The sequence below is a fragment of the Hordeum vulgare genome, chromosome 5H, assembly GCF_904849725.1.
Source record: "Hordeum vulgare subsp. vulgare chromosome 5H, MorexV3_pseudomolecules_assembly, whole genome shotgun sequence".
Lineage (NCBI taxonomy): Eukaryota > Viridiplantae > Streptophyta > Magnoliopsida > Poales > Poaceae > Hordeum > Hordeum vulgare.
In genome coordinates this window covers 63,129,336-63,150,693 of record NC_058522.1, presented here as the reverse complement: position 1 = coordinate 63,150,693, position 21,358 = coordinate 63,129,336, and positions in this window count along the sequence as shown.

Here is a 21,358-nt window from a genome sequence, read left to right as displayed (position 1 = left end):
AAACAAAAGCTTCGAAGAACGTCGTCTCTCTCTATGGGTAAGTCTCTCAGATTTACCATTCCGAATAGCAAGATAAATGATAAGAGTAAGTCGTCATGGTGATCAATCCATTTCGCACCCAAATCATTTCTCTGTATAAGGTTTAGCGAATCTCGCATTCTAACACTTGGGCATCCTCACAAGCATTGCAGAATATCTCTTGTCCACGAACGAAGTTCGGATAATCCATTGGTTCTGTAAGCTGAACGAAACATCTATCGTATTTTCACAACTCCCAGGTTGTCGTATGCTCCTAGGGAAATGTTGTTGATACAAGTTTCCTTCTCAAAAAGATAGTACTTGATCCTTGTTAGTCCCGGGGTCTGTGGGTTTCAGGCATACTTGGGGTAAATGTGACACTGAGCTGGGTAGTGGGTGGTTCCTTCACAAAGGAAACAAGTCACCTAATTGCTTGTGCACTCCTCAGCTGGGTGATTTCCTTCACAATGAGGGCATCCATCCTTTTGTTCTTCCTGGGTGTGTCCTATTTCTCCATAGATCTTGCATGCACAAGGTTTCTTCATCGGGCTTATCATAGCACTTCTGAATAAGTCGGGATCTTAACAGAGTCTTCTTGAATTCTTCCCAACTTTCTGCTCCACTAAATCCTTGTATGGCATGGTGCATTTTCCACCAGATAGCAGCACTTTGGGTGAAGTACTGAAGAGCGTGTTCCACTTCATGCTTCCTTGAGATCAAGTTGCTCCCGAAGTGGTTCTCCATGTTCTGAATCCATATTTCAGCTTCCCGTTGGGTCATTGGTCCAGAGACTACAAGTCCAGCTTCATACTCCATCTGGTAGGGTTGAGGTTTTGGGGATGAGACGGGTAAGAGAGGGAGGGAGATACACACAATACAAACAATATTTTTGAGAATGGGTTTTATTTGTGGCCGTCGGAAAAACACACACCAATGACGGATCACAATTCATCGTATCTAACGTGGGTATACAAAAGGGATTTGGACTTCTAATGGTCATATAAATATTCTAACGCTTCAGGGTCTTCGAGTTCTTTGGGTATTGAGAGTCCTCTGTTGGTGTAGCTTAAATTCTTCGAACGCGTGGTGAAATCCTCTTTACTTTGAAGTAGAACTCCGTTGATTCTTCATGAGGTCAAAGGGGTAAGGGGATTGTATAACTATTTGAGGTGAGAGAGAATCATTTGATGAAATCAGAAGAGATGAGAAATGAAGGATGTTCTTGAAAAAAAAATGAGAGATCCTTTCCTAAGAAATTTCCAGTTTCTAGGGTCACGTCCTACAGTCAACATGTGCTCTGATACCATCTCTGTAGCGACCCGACTCAAAACGAGTCAAGCCTCTGTGTTTCTGTGCCATCCCTGGATCAGTATGCTGGCACACACAGTACATCAATGTATATATCAAAGTGCAATCACATGTAAATAGCGTAAAAACAGATATATACCTTAAATATCTCAGCGGAAGCGGTCAAGGGAGTGGAGTCCCAATAAACACCAACGGCAAGTTGAGTGTAGACCGTAACCCTGAATCGTACTCTTACTCGTCGAAGAAAAATATCTGCAACATAAGACGTTGCAGCCGTGTAGGTCAGCATATTGAATATGCCGGCAAGTCACATAAGAGAGGGGTGAAAAGTAATCATCTATACTATATGCATATATGGCAGGTGGGGCTATAAGTTTTAGCGTAAAGCAAGTTTTTCTCCTACAACAAGAGTGGGCTAAAAGCAAAATGTTACTACATTGTTGGTTGTTAACGAGATGGTTCCGCCAACCAGTTCTCGTACCCGAGTTGTCAATAGTTACCCTCATCAAATATATATAATGGTGTTGAGAAATCCAGATAACTTCAGTTCCTTTGGCTCAAGTCGTCCATGACCATGGACACGGCTAATCGATTAGGTTTGAGTACTCTACAGAGTTTTGGACACGTTCCCCACAAGATTTGATCGCCTCCGTGTATGTCCTCGCACTTTAGGGTGTTTGAAGACCGGATGATCAAAACATGGTCTTTCAACGGGTCCCTCTGAATCCCTGTCGGTGCCCATCCATTCCTACCATTCTTCTACATCTGCTAGCACCGCCTGTCCAGAGTCGCCGCGTTGTCCAACCAAGCCATAGCCCATAATGACTTGTGGCTGTGCAGGTAAGCCTTGGGAAAACTTGCTGTTGACTACATCTCAACCTTCCACTTGGGGTAACTAATGAGGAGCGAGAAGTATATACATCATCTCGTCATCAAGCAAAGTTTTCTGGCGCCGTTGCCGGGGACTCCAATCTTCAAGATAGGGGAGTTGCACGCTATCCTTTACCTTTGCTTTTAGTCTTGTTAGTTTGATTTCTAGTTTTTGCTTTAGAGTCTTATACCAAAAACCACAAAAAAATTAGTTACTTTGCTTTTAGTTGTCTAGCATGTTAGGATTTGGTACTTTGAGGGAATATGAGGTCCTAGATTTTCATCAAAGGGTTGGAGAAGATGTGAAGAAAGCTTGGGATAGAATTTCTAAAGCACATAAAAGAATTATGCCTTGGATCCCTATCAAAATTGTGCTTAGGAATTTTTTATAATGGTCTTTTTAGGTGGTGTCAACACTCTCTTGATATTAAAGCTGAAGGAATTTTTTTAGAGTGTGATGAGGCTAGAGTTCTTGATATTATACATGGTCTACCTAATTACTTTGTTTATGATCATGGATTTGACACTATTATAGATAAACTTGCTATCATTGAAAGAATAATAGATGCTCTAGACTTAAGAGAAAGAGAGAAACCCATGGTTTATAAGAAACATATTTTGAAAATAGATGATGACTGGGAGTCTTTTGTTAGAATTAGCATCTTTAACCAAGACTTCCTTGCTTATTGTGATATTGAATCCATGGTCTCTACAATGCCAAAAGTTGTTCATGATTCTCTCTGGTTAGACATGGACAATTTTTTATCTTATCATGAACATGCTAATGGTGATATTTCTGAAATCCAGGGAAAGGTAAAAGATGTCCAGGTTACATTCTCTAAAAGGAATGCAACGGTTGATTTCTTCATCATGAAGCCCAACGAAGGGAATATAGTGCTTGGTTGGGAATTCCTCCGAGCCATGAGAGGCTTCATTGATATAGGTAAAGGACACATACGCTTATGTGGGAAAGCGAAAGGTACGTACCCGTTCCCTAGAAAAAATAAGGATGAACTTGTTGAGGATCCGTTTGAAGGTTTTTATGACTCCGATGACCTCGGAGAATTATGATCCTCCTTTTTGCACTATGCCTAGCTCAAAGGCATAAAAGAAAGCGCTTGTTGGGAGGCAACCCAATTTGTTTTTAATTTCAGTTTTAGTGGTATTGATACTTGTTACTACTGTAGCAACATCATTGTATCTTTATTTTTAAGCTTTGTGCCAAGTTTTAGCCTCCGATTGCAAGAAAATTCAAAAGTTGTGACATGTTGTCCAGAAACAGATTGTGTCTGTTAGACGAAACAAATCGCCAAAAATCACTAGATCATATTTTTGATCTGAATGTTTTTGACAACATGCTCTATATAATTGTCTTTCGGGCATCTGTTCTGAGTTTTTTGATTTGAGTTGCAAAAGTACCCCGAAACAATTATTTTCTACATGCTGTTCTACTTTTCATAGATTCTGCCATGTTTTGCGTTTTCATCATTTTTGCAAATCTTAAGCTTGCTTTTCCTTTGAAAAAACCTTTTGGAAATCATGAGAAACAATATATTTTCATGAAAATCATTATTTCCAGTAGGTAATGAATTATTTTATTAAGGGTACTAACCACTCTAATCAGCTTATGATGAGTTTCGTATGAAGGGAGTTTTCAAGTATGCGATGGAAGATGATGAAAGAAGATATAGGAGTGTCAAGCGCTCAAGATTGGGGATTCCCCATGCACCCCCAAGAAATATTCAAGGAGACTCAAGCGTCTAAGCTTGGGGATGCCCCCGTGCATCCCCTTCTCTATCAACAATCATCAGTTCATCCATCTCCATGCTATATTTTTATCACTTCATATGTTATGTGCTATGCTTGGAGCGTCCCGCTCTTTAATTTTTAGTTTGTTTTAGTTTTGCTTGCTGTTCATAACAAGTTAGAACCTAGCCTACCTTGTTTGGGTGATAAACACGCTCCATTTCACTCTAGAACACAACATAGATTTTTATGCTTATTCTTTTTGTGTGTTCTTTATCTTTACTTAGCTACTGTCATGCTTAGCTCTTAGTTTTCATGCTATATCTTTTTAAGAGCTATTATTTAGGTTGCTTTTGTAACTCTCTTGAGTTATCATGCTTATCTTATCAGAGAGTTGGCTTGTTGAACTGAGTTGTGTGTCTTGCATGAGTAGGTAATTGAGGTTGCTTTTTTAAGTATAGTAGTAACTTGCAATAGTTTTGAGGTATTGATTTGAGTAATGTTTGGGCTATTGGTGCCAAGAGCTTGAGCCTATTTGTGATAAGTGTCGTATTTTCGGAAATCCGTGTGGTTTTCAAAAACTAAAAATTAGTTGAGAACTCTAGCTACTAAATTTATTGCTAATCTCTGGAGGGGTTGGAATATATAGAGTACCCTCACGTTACCATGGGTCGAGGATGCGCAAGGATAACCAAACCCCAAAGCACTCCTCCCTGGGATACTTGTCTCTTTGTGAATTTCCTAACTAGATAGAGAGTTGCCGATAATAAGTGTATGAGTTCTTCAGACTAATGTGAGTATTCGATTGTTGGCACTTCTACCATCCATATTTTGCTAGCCTCTTTGGTACCGTGTATTGCCCTTTCTCACATTGAGAGTTGGTGCAAACTCCGCCGGTGCATCCAAACCCATGACATGATACACTCTGTCATACATGAGCCTCGTTACATCTTTCCTCAAAACAGCCACCATACCTACCTATTAAGGCATTTCCATAGCCTTTCCGAGATACATTGCCATGCAACATCCACCATATCATGACTTGATCTTCATGTCATACATTCTTTTGCTTGATCATAGAGCCGTATGATAGTGGGGCCTTGCCCAAATTACTGCTACATGATGCGCTAGTATCATTGCATATCCTGCTACGTTGGCAAAGGCATACATTTGCATACATCATGATAGTTTTCACTTGTCTTTATGTTGAGTACTTCTTATAAAGTGTGATGATTTTCTTTTTATTCTTGTAAAACATAGAGTGTTGCCCTTAAGTGAGGAAAAGATCCCAAAGAGGACAAAACAAAATATCCCAAAGAGGACAAATGAGAGATAAATAGAAAGAGCCAAAGAGGCAAAAAAAGAGAAAAAGAAAAAGAAATAAAAGAGATAAGGGGGCAACACTACTATTCCTTTTGATAGATCCACACTCGTACTCCACTAATATATTTGTACTACATAGAGATTATGATTCATGCATAACTATGTGGGGACCCTTACACTATAGAACTTGGTTTGCATATTCCAATGATGAGCCTCCTCAAATGAGCTCTAGGTCTTCATGAACAAACAAGTTGGATGCACCCCCACTAGTCCAGTGGAGAGTTTACTTTAGCTCATATGTGCATCCGTTACATGGCAATCCCTACTCCTCACATCATATCTATCATTTGGCTTTCTCTCGCCTATGGTTTTCCTCATTGATGTGAGCCTTTCACACCTTTTTGTCTTCCTTCCCCATCATTATTCTATTTTCCATCCTAAGTGCCAACATATCTTGCTTAGTCTCATCCATTGCATGAGTGCTCAAAGTCGAAAGGGAGAGGATCATTTTGACTTGTGCGTGACTAGTGATCCGGGGATGAGTCAAAATAAGATTCTGAAGGAGACCAAGTGTGAGATTTAGTAGATTGAGTTCTCAATTAAAAAATATTTTATGCTCTAAACCCATCTCCCACTTCTTGCACGCAAACACCATTTGGAGACATTCGAGTCACGGACAGCGAGAGCTCTTTCACCTTTATGTTCTTACTTTGCTAAATTCAATACTAGATATAGACTCTTGCTTGTTATTGTCTTGACTTGAATTGCATATATTACCGGCTTTACTTTGAAGTTCTTACATGTGTGTTAGCATGTCACCAAATAAATTATTGTGTTATCATTTATCTACTCGAGGACGAGCGGAAATTAAGCTTGGGGATGTTTGCACGTCCCAAACGTATCTATAATTTCTGCTTGTTCCATGATCTTTTGGGTGCATTGCTATATGTTTTGCTACACTTTTATATCTTTTTACACATATTTGGATTAACCTACTAACTCAGTGCATCTAGTGTCAGTTTCTGTCTGCTAATGTCTTTTTTGCAGGGGCTATTACCCAATTTTCTGGAGCCCCAAAAATCCCGAGAAAAAAAATAAAAATCAGCGCACCAAAAGCTTAACGAAGCACGAAAGGGGGCCAGGGGCCGCCCAGATGACCTGTGGGCGCGGCCCGCCCCTAGGCCGTGCCAAGAGGCCGCCTGGGTGGGGCTCACGCCCTCTGGTGCCCTCCTTTCGCCTATATTTACCCCTTGACAAGGAAAACCCTATGGGATCTAGAATCAAAAATTTCTCCATCGTTCCGCCGCTTCAGCGCTTTCGAGATTGGGAGCGTCAGGAGACCTCTTCCCGGCATCCTGCCGTAGGGAGGATGGACCTCCGGGAGCTTCTCTACCGCCATTGACGCTTCCCGGACGTGCTGTGAGTAGTCCTCCTTGGACCATGAGTCCATGACCAGTAGCTATGTGATGTCTTCTCTCCAAACTTGTGCTTCAATGGTTAGTCCTTGTGAGCTGCCCTACATGATCAAGGCATCTATGTAATTCTCTTGCTATTGCTATGCTCGGCTTGTTGGGATCCGATGGATTATGAGATTATGTTCAGATCGTTATGAGTTATTGATGTCTACTACGCAACCTTCTCCTTGTAGACGTTGTTGGGCCAACAAGCGCAGAGGTTTGTAGGACAGTAGCAATTTTCCCTCAAGTGGGTGACCTAAGGTTTATCAATCCGCGAGAGGCGTAGGATGAAGATGGTCTCTCTCAAGCAACCCTGCAACCAAATAACAAAGAGTCTCTTGTGTCCCCAACACACCCAATACAATGGTAAGTTGTATAGGTGCACTAGTTCGGCGAAGAGATGGTGATACAAGTGCAATATGGGTGGTAGATATAGGTTTTCGTAATCTGAAATTACAAAAACAGCAAGGTAACAAATGGTAAAAGTGAGCACGAACGGTATTGCAATTCGTGGAAACAAGGCCTAGGGTTCATACTTTCACTAGTGAAGTTCTCTCAACAATGATAACATAATTGGATCATATAACTAGCCCTCAACATGCAACAAAGAGTCACTCCAAAGTCACTAATAGCGGGAAAAAAATGAAGAGATTATTGTCGGGTACGAAACCACCGCAAAGTTATTCTTTCTGATCAATCTATTCAAGAGTCCGTAGTAAAATAACACGAAACTATTCTTTCCGTTTGATCCATCATAGAGTTCGTACTAGAATAGCACCTTAAGATACATATCAACCAAGACCCTAATGTCACCTAGATACTCCATTGTCACCTCAAGTATCCGTGGGCATGATTATACGATATGCATCACATAATCTCAGAATCATCTATTCAACCAACACAAAGAACTTCAAAGAGTGCCCCAAAGTTTCTACCGGAGAGTCAAAACGTGTGCCAACCCCTATGCATAGGTTCCTAATGTCACGAACCCGCAATTTGATCACCAAAATATACATCGAGTACTCACATGAATCAAACATGTGCCAACCCATATGCATAGGTTCCCAATGTCACAAACCCGCAAGTTGATCACAACAGATAGACACGTGCAAGACATACATCAAGTATTCTCAAAGACTCAATCCGATAAGATAACTCCAAGGGGAAACTCAATTCATTACAAGAGGGAGAGGGGGAAGAACATCATAAGATCCAACTATAGTAGCAAAGCCCATGGTACATCTAGATCAAGACATCTCAAGAACACGGGAGAGAGAGATCAAACACATAGCTACTGGTACATACCCTCAGCACCGAGGGAGAACTACTCCCTCCTCGTCATGGAGATCGCCGTGATGATGGAGATGGCCACCGGAGATGGATTCTCCCTTTGGAAGGGTGCCGAAACGGGCTCCAGATTGGTTTTTGGTGGCTATAGAGGCTTGCGGTGGCGGAACTCCCGATCTAGGTTTCTTTTTGGGGGTTTCTGAATTTATAGGAATTTATGGCTGTGGAATTACGTCGGTTGGGCCCACGAGGAGCTCACAAGCCTGCCCTGCGCCACCTAGGGGGGTGGTGGCGGCGTCAGGGATTGTGACTCCCTCATGGCTCTTCTGGCCTTCTTCCAAGGCTTCGGGGGTCTCTTTTGGTCCAAAAAAATCATCGTAAAGTTTCATTCCATTTGGACTCCGTCTGAAAATGGGCCAAAAACACGGAAAACGAGAAACTGGCACTTGGCACTAAGTTAATAGGTTAGTCCCAAAAAAAGATATAAAATAGCATATTCATGCATATAAAACATCCAAAGTTGACAAGATAATAGCATGGAACCATCAAAAATTATAGATACGTTGGAGACGTATCAGTTATATATTTGATTATCCTTTTATATTATGTTCCTTAGTGATTCATGCATGTTCTCTGTTGCTATTTATTGCTTTGGTCGAGTAGTAGGTTGTAACTCCAAGAGGGAACATTGTGCATGATTGTGGGTACATGCCCCTCGATGTCTAGCTTGAGTGACAGAAACATGAGAGTAGGGGATGTGTTGTTGCCACGAGGGAGAAAACAACGGTGCTTGTGACCACGGTTTCAAGGCTTGTTTACCTTATGCATAGTTCGCTAATGTAGTTGTCCGTTGCTTTGAGTTTACACTTTGGGTGGGGCTTGTAACTTAATACCGGCGAGATGTGATACGTCTCCAATGTATCTATAATTTTCGATGGTTCCATCCTATTATCTTGTCAAACTTTGGATGTTTTGCATGCCTTTTATATATTTTTTGGGACTAACTTATTAACTCAATGCCCAGTGCCAGTTCCTGTTTTTTCCGTGTTTTTACCCTTTTGAGAGGAGAATTTTAAACGGTGTCCAAACGGAATAAAACTTCTGAAAAGATTTTTTCCGGAACAGAAGATACGCAGGGACGTGAGAACCAAGGCAGAGGCCACCAGGGGAGGCCACAAGCCCCCTAGGCGCCGCCAGGGGGGCCCGCGCCTAGCAGGCTTGTGGGACCCCTGTGGCTCGTCTGCCCTACCTCTTCCGCCTATAAATTCCCTAAAAATCCAAAACTACGCGAGAGATTCACAAAAATAATTTTCCGCCACCGCAAGCTTCTGTCTCCGCAAGATCCCATCCGGGGCACGTTTTGGTGCCCTGCCGGAGGGGGGATTCGGATACGGAGGGCTTCTTCATCAACACCATGGCCTCTCCGATGATGCGTGAGTAGTTCACCATAGACCTTCGGGTGCATAACTAGTAGCTCGATGGCTTCTTCTCTCTCTTGGATCTTCAATACAAAGTTGTCCATGATCTTCATGGAGATCTATCCGATGTAATCTTCTTTTGCGGTGTGTTTGTCGAGATCCGATGAATTATGGATTTATGATCTGATTATCTATGAATCTTATTTGAGTTTCTTCTGATCTCTTATATGCATGATTTCATATCCTTGTAATTCTCTTCGAGTTGTGGGTTTTGTTTGGCCAACTTGACCTATGATTCTTGCAATGGGAGAAGTGCTTGGTTTTGGGTTCATACCGTGCGGTGACCTCACCCAGTGATAGAAGGGGTAGGGAGGCACACATCATGTTGTTGCCATCAAGGGTAAAAAGATGGGGTTTACATCATTGGTTTGAGTTTATCCCTCTACATCATGTCATCTTGCTTAAGGCGTTACTCTGTTCGTCATGAACTCAATACACTAGATGCATGCTGGATAGCGGTCGATGTGTGGAGTAATAGTAGTAGATGCAGAAAGTATCGGTCTACTTGTCTCGGGCGTGATGACTATATGTATGATCATTGCCTTAGATATCGTCATGATTTTGTGCGGTTCTATCAATTGCTTGACAGTAATTTGTTCACCCACCGTAATATTTGCTATTTTGAGAGAAGCCTCTAGTGAACACTATGGGCCCCGGGTCTACTTCACATCATATTTTCAGCCTTACACTTTTACTTTGTTGCACTTTCAGCCTTCAGATCTCACTTTGCAATCAATCTTGAAGGGATTGACAACCCCTTTATAGCGTTGGGTGCAAGCTCGTTTGTGTTTGCGCAGGTACTCTGGACACTTGGCTTGATTATCCTACTGGATTGATACCTTGGCTCTCAAAACTGAGGGAAATACTTACTGCTTCTGTGTTGCATCACCCTTTCCTCTTCAAGGGAAAAACCAACGCAAGCTCAAGAGGGAGCAGAAGGATTTTTGACGCTGTTGCCGGGGACGATCAAGTCAAGAATAGTCTCGTGTCAACGTGTCAATCTCTGGCATCGGGGATTATTCTAGGTGAATCTCATCCAAGTAAGTTTCGCAAACTCATCTCTTGCATTTATTTTTTTCCTCTCGTTTTCCTCTCCCCCACTTCTGGAAAACAAAAATTTACAAAAATATTTACCTTTTTCGTTCGCCCTTTTCTCTCGCTTGCTTTTTGTTCGCTTGTGTGCTTGTTTGCTTGTTGAAGTCACCATGACTGAAAACACCAAACTTTGTGATTTCTCAAATAATAATAATAATGATTTTATTAGTTCTCCGGTTGCTCCCGCCACTAGTGCGGAATCATACGAAATCAATGCTGCTTTGCTGAATCTTGTTATGAAAGAGCAATTCTCTGGCCTTCCTAGTGAAGATGCTGCATCCCATCTTAATACATTCATTGAGCTTTGCGATATGAAAAATAAGAAATATGTGGATAATGATGTGATTAAATTGAAGCTTTTTCCATTCTCGTTGCGAGATCGAGAAAAAACTTGGTTTTCATCTTTGCCCAAAAATAGTATTGATTCTTGGAACAAGTGCAAAGATGCTTATATATCCAAGTATTTTCTGCTGGCTAAGATTATCTCTCTCCGTGATGATATCATGAATTTTAAGCAACTTGATCATGAACATGTTGCACAATCTTAGGAGAGAATGAAATTGATGATTAGAAATTGTCCCGCACATGGCTTGAGTCTTTGGATGATTATACAAATCTTCCACGCTGGTTTGAATTTCGCTTCTAGAAATATCTTGGACTCCTCCTCAGGTGGAATGTTCATGGAAATCACATTAGGAGAAGCCGCAAAACTCCTAGACAATATCATGACAAACTACTCTTAGTGGCACACTGAAAGGTCACTTACTAGTAAAAAGGTACACACTATAGAAGAAATTAACTCGTTGAGCGCCAAGACTGATGAGTTAATGAAATTGGTTGCTAGTAAAGGTGCTCCTTTAGATCCTAATGATATGCCCTTGTCTTCCTTGATTGAGAGTAGCAATGCGAGCTTGGACGTTAATTTTGGTTGGTAGGAATATTTTTTGCAACAACAATGCTTTTAGAGGAAACTATGTTCCTAGGCCTTTTCCTAGTAATCCCTCTAATAACTTTGGCAACTCCTACAACGATACTCATGGAAATTACAATAAATTACCCTCTGATCTAGAGAGTAATATCAAAGAGTTTATCAACTCGCAAAATATTTTCCATGCGTCCACAGAGGAAAAACTACTCAAAATTGATGATTTGGCTAGGAGTGTTGATAGAATGTCTTGTGATATTGATGCTTTGAAAGTTAGATGTGCTCCTCCCAAGATAATATGGATGAAACTTTGAAATCTATGCGTGTTTCCATGAGTGAGAGAAAAGCAAGAACCGCCTAAATTCGTGCTATGCATGAATGGCTTAAAAAGGTGTGTTCTCGTGATAAGAATCACGAAGATCTTAAAGTGCTTGGTGTGACTCCCATTGAATCCTTGTTTTCTAGTGTCAAACCTAATGATGATGGGGCTGGATATGAATCCACTTTGGTTGAAAAACACCCCAATGATTCGGAGTCTATCTATCTTGATGCTAAAAGCATTGAAAGTGGAGAAGAGGATATCAAAACTTTGAGTAGTAATGAAACTACTACTTTGGATTTCAAGGAATTCAATTATGATAGTTTCTCCTTGATTGAATGCATTTCCTTGATGCAATCCATGCTAAACTCTCCACACGCTTATAGCCAAAACAAGGCCTTTACCAATCATATCGTCGATGCTATGATAAAATCTCTTGAAGAGAAACTTGAATTGGAAGTTTCTATTCCTAGAAAGCTTCATGATGAGTGGGAACCTACTATTAAAATCAAAATAAAAAACTACGAATGCAATGCTTTGTGTGATTTGGGTGCTAGTGTTTCCGCGATTCCAAAGTCTTTATGTGATGTTCTAGGCTTTAATGAGATTGAGGGGTGTTCTCTTAATTTTCATCTTGTGGATTCTACTATCAAGAAACCCATGGGAAGGATCAATGATGTTCTTATTATTGCAAATAGGAACTATGTACCCGTGGATTTCATTGTGCTTGATATTGATTGCAATCCTACATGCCCTATCATTCTTGGTAGACATTTCCTAAGGACTGTTGGTGCTATCATTGATATGAAGGAAGGGAATATTAGATTTCAATTTATTTTAAAGAAGGGCATGGAGCATTTTCCTAGAAAGAAGATAAGATTGCCTTATGAATCCATGATGAGGGCTACTTATGGTTTGAGCACCAAAGACGACGATACGTGATTCTATCGCCTTATGCCTAGCTAAGGGCGTTAAACAATAGCGCTTGTTGGGAGACAACCCAATGAATTTATATTTTTCTTTCTGTTTTGTTGCGTCCACACCATCATAATTCTGTTATGATTGTGTTTTTTGTGTTTGAGCCAAGCAAAACCTTTATCACTAGTTTGGTGATGGTTGTTTGATCCTGTTGAAAAAGACAGAAACTTTTCGCTCACGAAATTATTATTCATTTTTACCCAGAAAGAGATTTTGAGTTGATTATTTTTGCTGCTGGTTGATATGCCTTTTTCCCAGGCTGTCATAATTGTTAAGAATGTTTGGGGTACCAGAAGTATACAAAGTATACAGATTGCTACAGAGTGGTCTGTTTTGACAGATTCTGTTTTTGTTGTGTTGGTTGCTTGTTTTGATGAAACTATGGATAGTATTGGGGGGTAGTAGCCATGGAAAAGTGAGAATACAGTAACCTAACACCAATATAAATAGAAATCAAGATTGCTACAGTACCTAAAGAGGTGGTAGTTTGTTTTGTTGTGCTAATGATATCACGAGTTTCTGTTTAAGTTTTGTGTTGTGAAGTTTTCAAGTTTTGGGTGATGTTCTCATGGACAAAGGGATAAAGAGTGGAAAGAGCTGAATCTTGGGGATGCCCAAGGTATCCCAAGCCAAATTCAAGGACACCAAAAAGCCTAAGCTTGGGGATGCCCCGGGAAGGCATCCCCTCTTTCCTCTTCAATCCATCGGTAACATTACTTGGAGCTATATTTTTATTCACCACATAATATGTGTTTTTCTTGGATCGTCTTGTATCATAGGAGTCTTTTATTTTTGTTGTGTCACAATCATCCTTGCTGCACACCTTTTGAGAGAGACATGCCCTCATTGTGTATTTGCTAGAATACTCATTGTGCTTCACTTATATCTTTTGGGTTAGGCAATTTTGCTCTATGTGCTTCACTTAGATCTTTTAGAGCACGGCGGTGCGTAACTTGGTAGTTGGCTTGTGCTATGAAAGTAGTCCCAAAGGTGATAGGTACCCAAATAGGATACAATAAAACTTCCATCTTCATACGTATTTGTAGAAAGAGAAGTTTGATTCCTCTCAATTAGTTTTGAGACGTGGATTTGGTAATATTAAGAGTTATGTTAGTAGGGTGTTGTGAATCTAGAAATACTTGTGTTGAAGTTAGTGATTCCCGTAACATGCACGTATGTTGAACCGCTATGTTAGGAGGTCGGAGCATAATTGATCTATTCATTTTCATCCTTTGTGTTGCGGTCCGGATCGCGCGATGGTTTGCACCTACCAACCCTTCCCCTAAGAGTATGCGTTTAGCACTTTGTTTTGATTACTAATAAAAACTTTCACAATAAGTATGTGAGTTCTTCATGACTAATGTGAGTCCATGGTATAGATGCACTTTCACCTTCCACCATTGCTAGCCTCTCCAGTACCGCGCAATTTTCGCCGGTGCACAAACCCACCATATGCCTTCCTCAAAACAGCCACCATACCTACTTACTATGGCATTTTCATAGCCATTCCGAGATATATTCCCATGCAACTCCCACCGTTCTGTCTCATGACTTGTGCCGTCACTCTCATATTGACATTGCATAATCGTAAGATAGCTAGCGAGACGTTTCAACGACATACGCCAAGCTAGATCGTTGCACATCCCGGTACACTGCCGGAGGCATTTCCTATAGAGTCATCATTGTTCTAAGCTTTGAGGTGTGAGTAAATAAAAGTGTGATGATCATCATTATTAGAGCATTGTCCCATGTGAGGAAATAAAAAAAAGTGAGGCCAAAGTTGCCCACAATAAAAAAATAGAATAGAAAAAAGAGGCCAAAGAGCCCAAACAAAAAAAAGAGAGAAAAAGATAGAAGGGACAATGCTACTATCTCTTTCCACACTTGTGCTTCATAATAGCACCATGTTCTTCATGATTAAGAGCCTATCGTTTTGTCACCACCATATACTAGTGGGAATCTTTATTATATAACTTGGCTTGTATATTGCAATGATGGCTTCCTCAAAATTGCCCTAGGTCTTCGTGAGCAAGCAAGTTGGATGCACACCCACTAGTTCTCCTTTTGAGCTTTCACATACTTATAGCTCTAGTGCATCCTTTGTATGGCAATCCCTACTCATTCACATTGATATCTATTAATGGGCATCTCCATAGTCGTTTGATACGCCGAGTCAATGTGACCATCTCCTCCTTTTTGTCCCACAACCTCCACCACACACTATTCCACCATAGTGCTATATCCATGGCTCACCCTCATGTATTGCATGAGAGTTGAAAAAGGTTTGAGAAAGTAAGAGTGCAAAAACAATTACTTGGCCAATACCGGGGTTGTGCATGATTTAAATTGGTTGTGTGGGGATGATGGAGCATAGCCAGACTATATGATTCTGTAGGCATAACTTTCTTTGGCCTTGTTATTTTGAAAGTTCATGATTACCTTGCTAGTTTGCTTCAAGATTATTGTTTTCATGTCAATAGAAAACTATTGTTTTGAATCTTACGGATCCGATCATTCATGTCACATGAAATAAGTTACAAAGGACAACTATGCTTGGTAATATTCCACATCAAAAATTCAGTCTTTATCACTTCCCTACTCGAGGACGAGCAGGAGTTAAGCTTGGGGATGCTTGATATGTCTCCAACATATCTATAATTTTTGATGGTTCCATGCTATTATCTTGTCAAACTTTGGATGTTTTGTATGCCTTTTATATATTTTTTGGGACTAACTTATTAACTCAGTGCCAAGTGCCAGTTCTTGTTTTTTCTGTGTTTTTGACCCTTTTCAGAGGAGAATTTTAAACGGTGTCCAAACGGAATAAAACTTCCGAAAAGATTTTTTCCGGAACAGAAGATACGCACGGGACGTGAGAACCAAGACAGAGGCCACCAGGGGAGGCCACAAGCCCCCTAGGCGCGGCCAGGGGGCCGCGCCTAGCAGGCTTGTGGGCCCCCTATGGCTCGTCTGCCCTACCTCTTCCGCCTATAAATTCCCTAAAAATCCAAAACTGCGCGAAAGATCCACAAAAATACTTTTCCGCCCCGCAAGCTTTTGTCTCCGCAAGATCCCATCTCAGGCATGTTTTGGTGGCCTGCCAGAGGGGGATTCGGATACGGAGGGCTTCTTCATCAACACCATGGCCTCTCCGGTGATGCGTGAGTAGTTCACCATAGACCTTCGGGTCGATAGCTAGTAGCTAGATGGCTTCTTCTCTCTCTTGGATCTTCAATACAAAGTTGTCCATGATCTTCATGGAGATCTATCCGATGTAATCTTCTTTTGCAGTGTGTTTGTCGAGATCCGATGAATTGTGCATTTATGATCAGATTATCTATGAATCTTATTTGATTTTCTTCTGATCTCTTATATGCATGATTTCATATCCTTGTAATTCTCTTCGAGTTGTGGGTTTTGTTTGGCCAACTTGACCTATGATTATTGCAATGGGAGAAGTGCTTGGTTTTGGGTTCATACCGTGCGGTGACCTCACCCAGTGATAGAAGGGGTAGGGAGGCACACATCATGTTGTTGCCATCAAGGGTAAAAAGATGGGGTTTACATCATTGGTTTGAGTTTATCCGTCTACATCATGTCATCTTGCTTAAGGCGTTACTCTGTTCGTCATGAACTCAATACACTAGATGCATGCTGGATAGCGGTCGATGTGTGGAGTAATAGTAGTAGATGCATAAAGTATTGGTCTACTTGTCTCGGACGTGATGCCTATATGTATGATCATTGCCTTAGATAGAGTCATGACTTTGCGCGGTTCTATCAATTGCTCGACAGTAATTTGTTCACCCACCGTAATATTTTCTATTTTGAGAGAAGCCTCTAGTGAACACTATGGCCCCGGGGTCTACTTCACATCATATTTCCAGCCTTACATTTTACTTCGTTGCACTTTCCGCCTTCAGAACTCACTTTGCAATCAATCTTGAAGGGATTTACAACCCCTTTATAGCGTTGGGTGCAAGCTCGTTTTTGTTTGCGCAGGTACTCTGGACACTTGGCTTGATTCTCCGACTGGATTGATACCTTGGTTCTCAAAACTGAGGGAAATACTTACTGCTTCTGTGCTGCATCACCCTTTCCTCTTCAAGGGAAAAACCAACGCAAGCTCAAGAGGCAGCAAGATGTTCTGGATAGATATCTCAAGGTGGATGATTAGTAAGTAGATGCTGATGAATAACAGTCTACTTGTCTTGGCGGACTTCCCATTACTATTGAGCCTCTAACTATCAATTAGCATAAATAGCATTGCGGTGCGTTTATAATTCTGTCAATTGCCGAGCTATAATTTGTTTACCCAAACATAGTTGTTTATCGTCTTTTGGGAGATAGACATCACTAGTGAACATCATGTGACCACGGTCCATATCACCATCATTACTTACACCTCCACCATTTACCGTTTTCATTTACTTTTCCATTGCAATCACTATCACTATTCCCGCTTGTGTTTTGATCCATTGCAAACTACAAGGCCGGAGAGATTAACAACCTCTCTGTACTCGTTGGGAGCAAAGTTATTTGTTGTGTGTGCAGGTCCACGTCTTCTGCTAGCGCCAGGGTGGGAGACACCTACTTGTTGATCATAGGAGTCCTCCTGGTTCGATAAACCTTACTGTCTCCGTGTAAGGGAAAACTTGCTGTTGACTACATCTCAACCTTCCACTTGAGGTAACCAACGAGGAGCGAGAACTATATACATCATCTCGTTGATACGTCCTTGTCGCATGATGCTTTCATGTTGATATTGGGCTATTATTAAACTTCACGGTACAATACTTATGCCTTTTCTCTCTTATTTTGCAAGGTTTACATGAAGAGGGAGAATGCCGGCAGCTGGAATTCTGGCCTGAAAAAGGAGCAAGTTTGAGATACCTATTCTGCGCAACTCCAAAAGCCGTGAAAATCAACGAGGATTTTTTTGGGATTTATAAAAAATACTAGGCTAAAGAAGTACCAGAGGGGCGCCAGCAGGAGGCCACAAGCCTACTAGGCGCGACCTCCCCTGGCCGCGCCTAGGGGGCTTGTGGGCTCCCAGCTGGCCCTGTGGCTCCCCTCTTTTGCTACAAGAAGGGTTTCGTTCCAGAAAAAAATCAAGAGGAGGCTTTCGGGAGGATTCGCCGCCGCCACGAGGCGGAACTTGAGCAGAACCAATCTAGAGCTCCGGCAGGACGATCCTGCTGGGGAAACTTCCCTCCCGGAGGGGGAAATTGTCGTCATCGTCATCACCAACGCTCCTCTCATCGGAGGGGACTCATAACCATCAACATCTTCATCAGCACCATCTCATCTCCAAACCCTAGTTCATCTCTTGTAACCAATCTCCGTCTCGCGACTCCGATTGGTACTTGTAAGGTTGCTAGTAGTGTTGATTATTCTTTGTTGTTGATGCTAGTTGGATTACTTGGTGGAAGATTATATGTTCAGATCTTTGATGCTATTCATTACCTCTCTGGTCTTGAATATGATTATGCTTTGTGAGTAGTTCCTTTTGTTCCTGAGGACATGGGATAAGTCTTGCTATAAGTAGTCATGTGAATTTGTTATTCGTTCGATAGTTTGATGTGTTGTATGTTGTTTTTCCTCTAGTGGTCTTATGTGAACGTCGACTACATAACACTTCACCATTATTTGGGCGTAGAGGAAGGCATTGGGAAGTAGTAAGTAGATGATGGGTTGCTAGAGTGACAGAAGCATAAACCCTAGTTTATGCGTTGCTTCGTAAGGGGTTGATTTGGATCCACTAGTTTAATGCTATGGTTAGACTTTGTCTTAATTCTTATTACGTAGTTGCGGATGCTTGCGAGAGGGGTTAATCATAAGTGGAATGCTTGTCCAAGTAAGGGCAGTACCCAAGCGCCGGTCCACCCACATATCAAACTATCAAAGTAGCGAACACGAATCATATGAACATGATGAAAACCATGTTGATAGAAATTCCCATGTGTTCTCGGGAGCGCTTTACCTCCTATAAGACTTTATCTAGACTTGTCCCTTGCTACAAAAGGGATTGGGCCACTTTGCTGCACCGTTGTTACTTTTGTTACTTGCTACTTGCTATGAATCATCTTGTCACACAACTACTTGTTACCAATAATTTCAGTGCTTGCAGAGAATACCTTGCTGAAAACCACTTGTCAGATCCTTCTGCTCCTCGTTGTGTTCGACACTCTTTCTTATCGAAAGGGCTATGATAGATCCCCTATACTTATGGGTCATCAAGACTCTTTTCTGGCGCTGTTGCCGGGGAGTGAAGCGCCTTTGGTAAGTGGAAATTAGTAAGGAAACATTTATATAGTGTGCTGAAATTTATTGTCACTTGTCACTATGGAAACTAATCCTTTGAGGGGCTTGTTCGGGGTATCTTCACCTCGAACGGAAGCACAAGGAGTTTCTCCTGAACTTGCTGCACCTACTGAAAATATTTGCTATGGATTTCCTTTTGGTATGCTTGAGAAACTGCTGGCTAATCCTTTTACACGAGATGGAACATCACATCCAGACTTGCATCTAATCTATGTAGATGAACTTTGTGGTTTATTTAAGCTTGCAGGTTTTCCCGAGGATGAGGTCAAGAAGAAGGTATTTCCCTTATCTTTGAGGGATAAGGCGGTGACATGGTATAGGCTATGTGATGATACTGGATCATGGAACTACAATCGGTTGAAATTGGAATTTCATCAAAAGTTTTATCCTATGCATCTAGTACATCGTGATCGGAATTATATTTATAATTTTTTGCCTCGTGACAGAGAAAGCATCGCTCAAGCTTGGGGGAGGCTTAAATCAATGTTATATTCATGCCCCAACCATGAGCTCTCGAGAGAAATTGTCATTCAGAACTTCTATGCTCGGCTTTCTGATGATGATCGCACCATGCTTGATACTTCTGGTACCGATTCTTTTATGAAGAGAGATATTGGCTTCAAATGGAATTTATTGGAAAGAATTAAATGCAACTCTGAAGATTGGGAGCTTGATGAAGGTAAGGAGTCAGGTATGAATTTCAAGTTTAATTGCGTTAAATCCTTTGTTGAAACAAATACCTTTTGTGATTTTAGCGCTAATTATGGACTTGACTCTCAGATAGTAGCTTCATTGTGTGAATCATTTGCTGCTCATATTGATCTCCCCAAAGAGAAGTGGTTTAAATATCATCCTCCCTTAGAAGTCAATGTAGTTAAACCCAATCCAGTTGAAGAGAAAGTCATTGCCTATAATGATCCTATTGTTCCCAATGCTTACATTGAGAAACCACCTTTCCCTGTTAGGATAAAGGATCATTCTAAAGTTTCAACTGTGATACGTAGGGGTTACATTAGAACACCCACCCTCTGAGCAAATTAGAGTTGAACCTAGCATTGCTATTATCAAAGATCTCCTGTCCGACAATGTTGATGGCCATGATATTCACTTCTGTGAAGATGCTGCTAGAATTGCTAAACCACATGCTAGAGACAAACATAGCCATGTTGTTGGCACGCCTGTTGTTTCTGTTAAGATAGGAGATCATTGTTATCATGGTTTATGTGACGTGGGTGCTAGTGTTAGTGCAATACCTCAATCCTTATATGATGAAATTAAAGACGAGATTGCACCTATCGAGATAGAACCCATTGATGTCACTATTATCCTTGCCAATAGAGATACTATCTGCCCTGTGGCAATTGTTAGGTATACTGAAGTCTTGTGTGGTAAAACGAAGTATCCTGCTGATTTCCTCGTTCTTGTTACCACACAAGACAACTTTTGTCCCATCATATTTGGCAGACCTTTTCTCAATACTATCAATGCTCATATTGACTGTGAGAAGCAAATTGTCACTGTTGGCTTTGAAGGTGTGTCACATGAGTTCAATTTCTCCAAGTTTAGTAGACAACCTCATGAAAAAGATTCGCCTAGTAAGGATGAAATTATTGCCCTAGCTTCTATTGCCGTGCCTTCTACTGATCCTTTAGAGCAATACTTGCTTGAGCATGAAAATGATATGCATATGGATGAAAGGGATGAGATAGATAGAGTTATCGTTGAACAATATCCTATCCTTAAGAATAATTTGCCTGTTGAACTGCTTGGAGAACCACCCCCACCAAAGGGAGATCCTGCGTTCGAGCTTGAACAGTTGCCTGATACTCTTAAGTTTGCTTATCTCGATGAAAAGGAGATATATCCTATTATTATTAGTGCTAGCCTCTCAGAGCATGAAGAAAAGAAGTTACTAAAAACTCTGAGGAAGCATCGTGCTGCTATTGGATATACTCTTGATGATCTTAGGGCATTAGTCCCACTCTATGCCAGCATAAGATTAAAACTGATCCTGATTCCAAAGCAGTTGCTGATCATCAACGGAGATTGAATCCTAAGATGAAAGAGGTAGTATGAAAAGAAATACTAAAGCTCCTGTTAGCAGGTATTATCTATCCTGTTGCTCATAGCGATTGGGTGAGTCTGGTGCATTGCATCCCTAAGAAGGGAGTCATTACCGTTGTCCCTAATGATAAGGATGAATTGATTCCGCAGAGGATTATTACTGGCT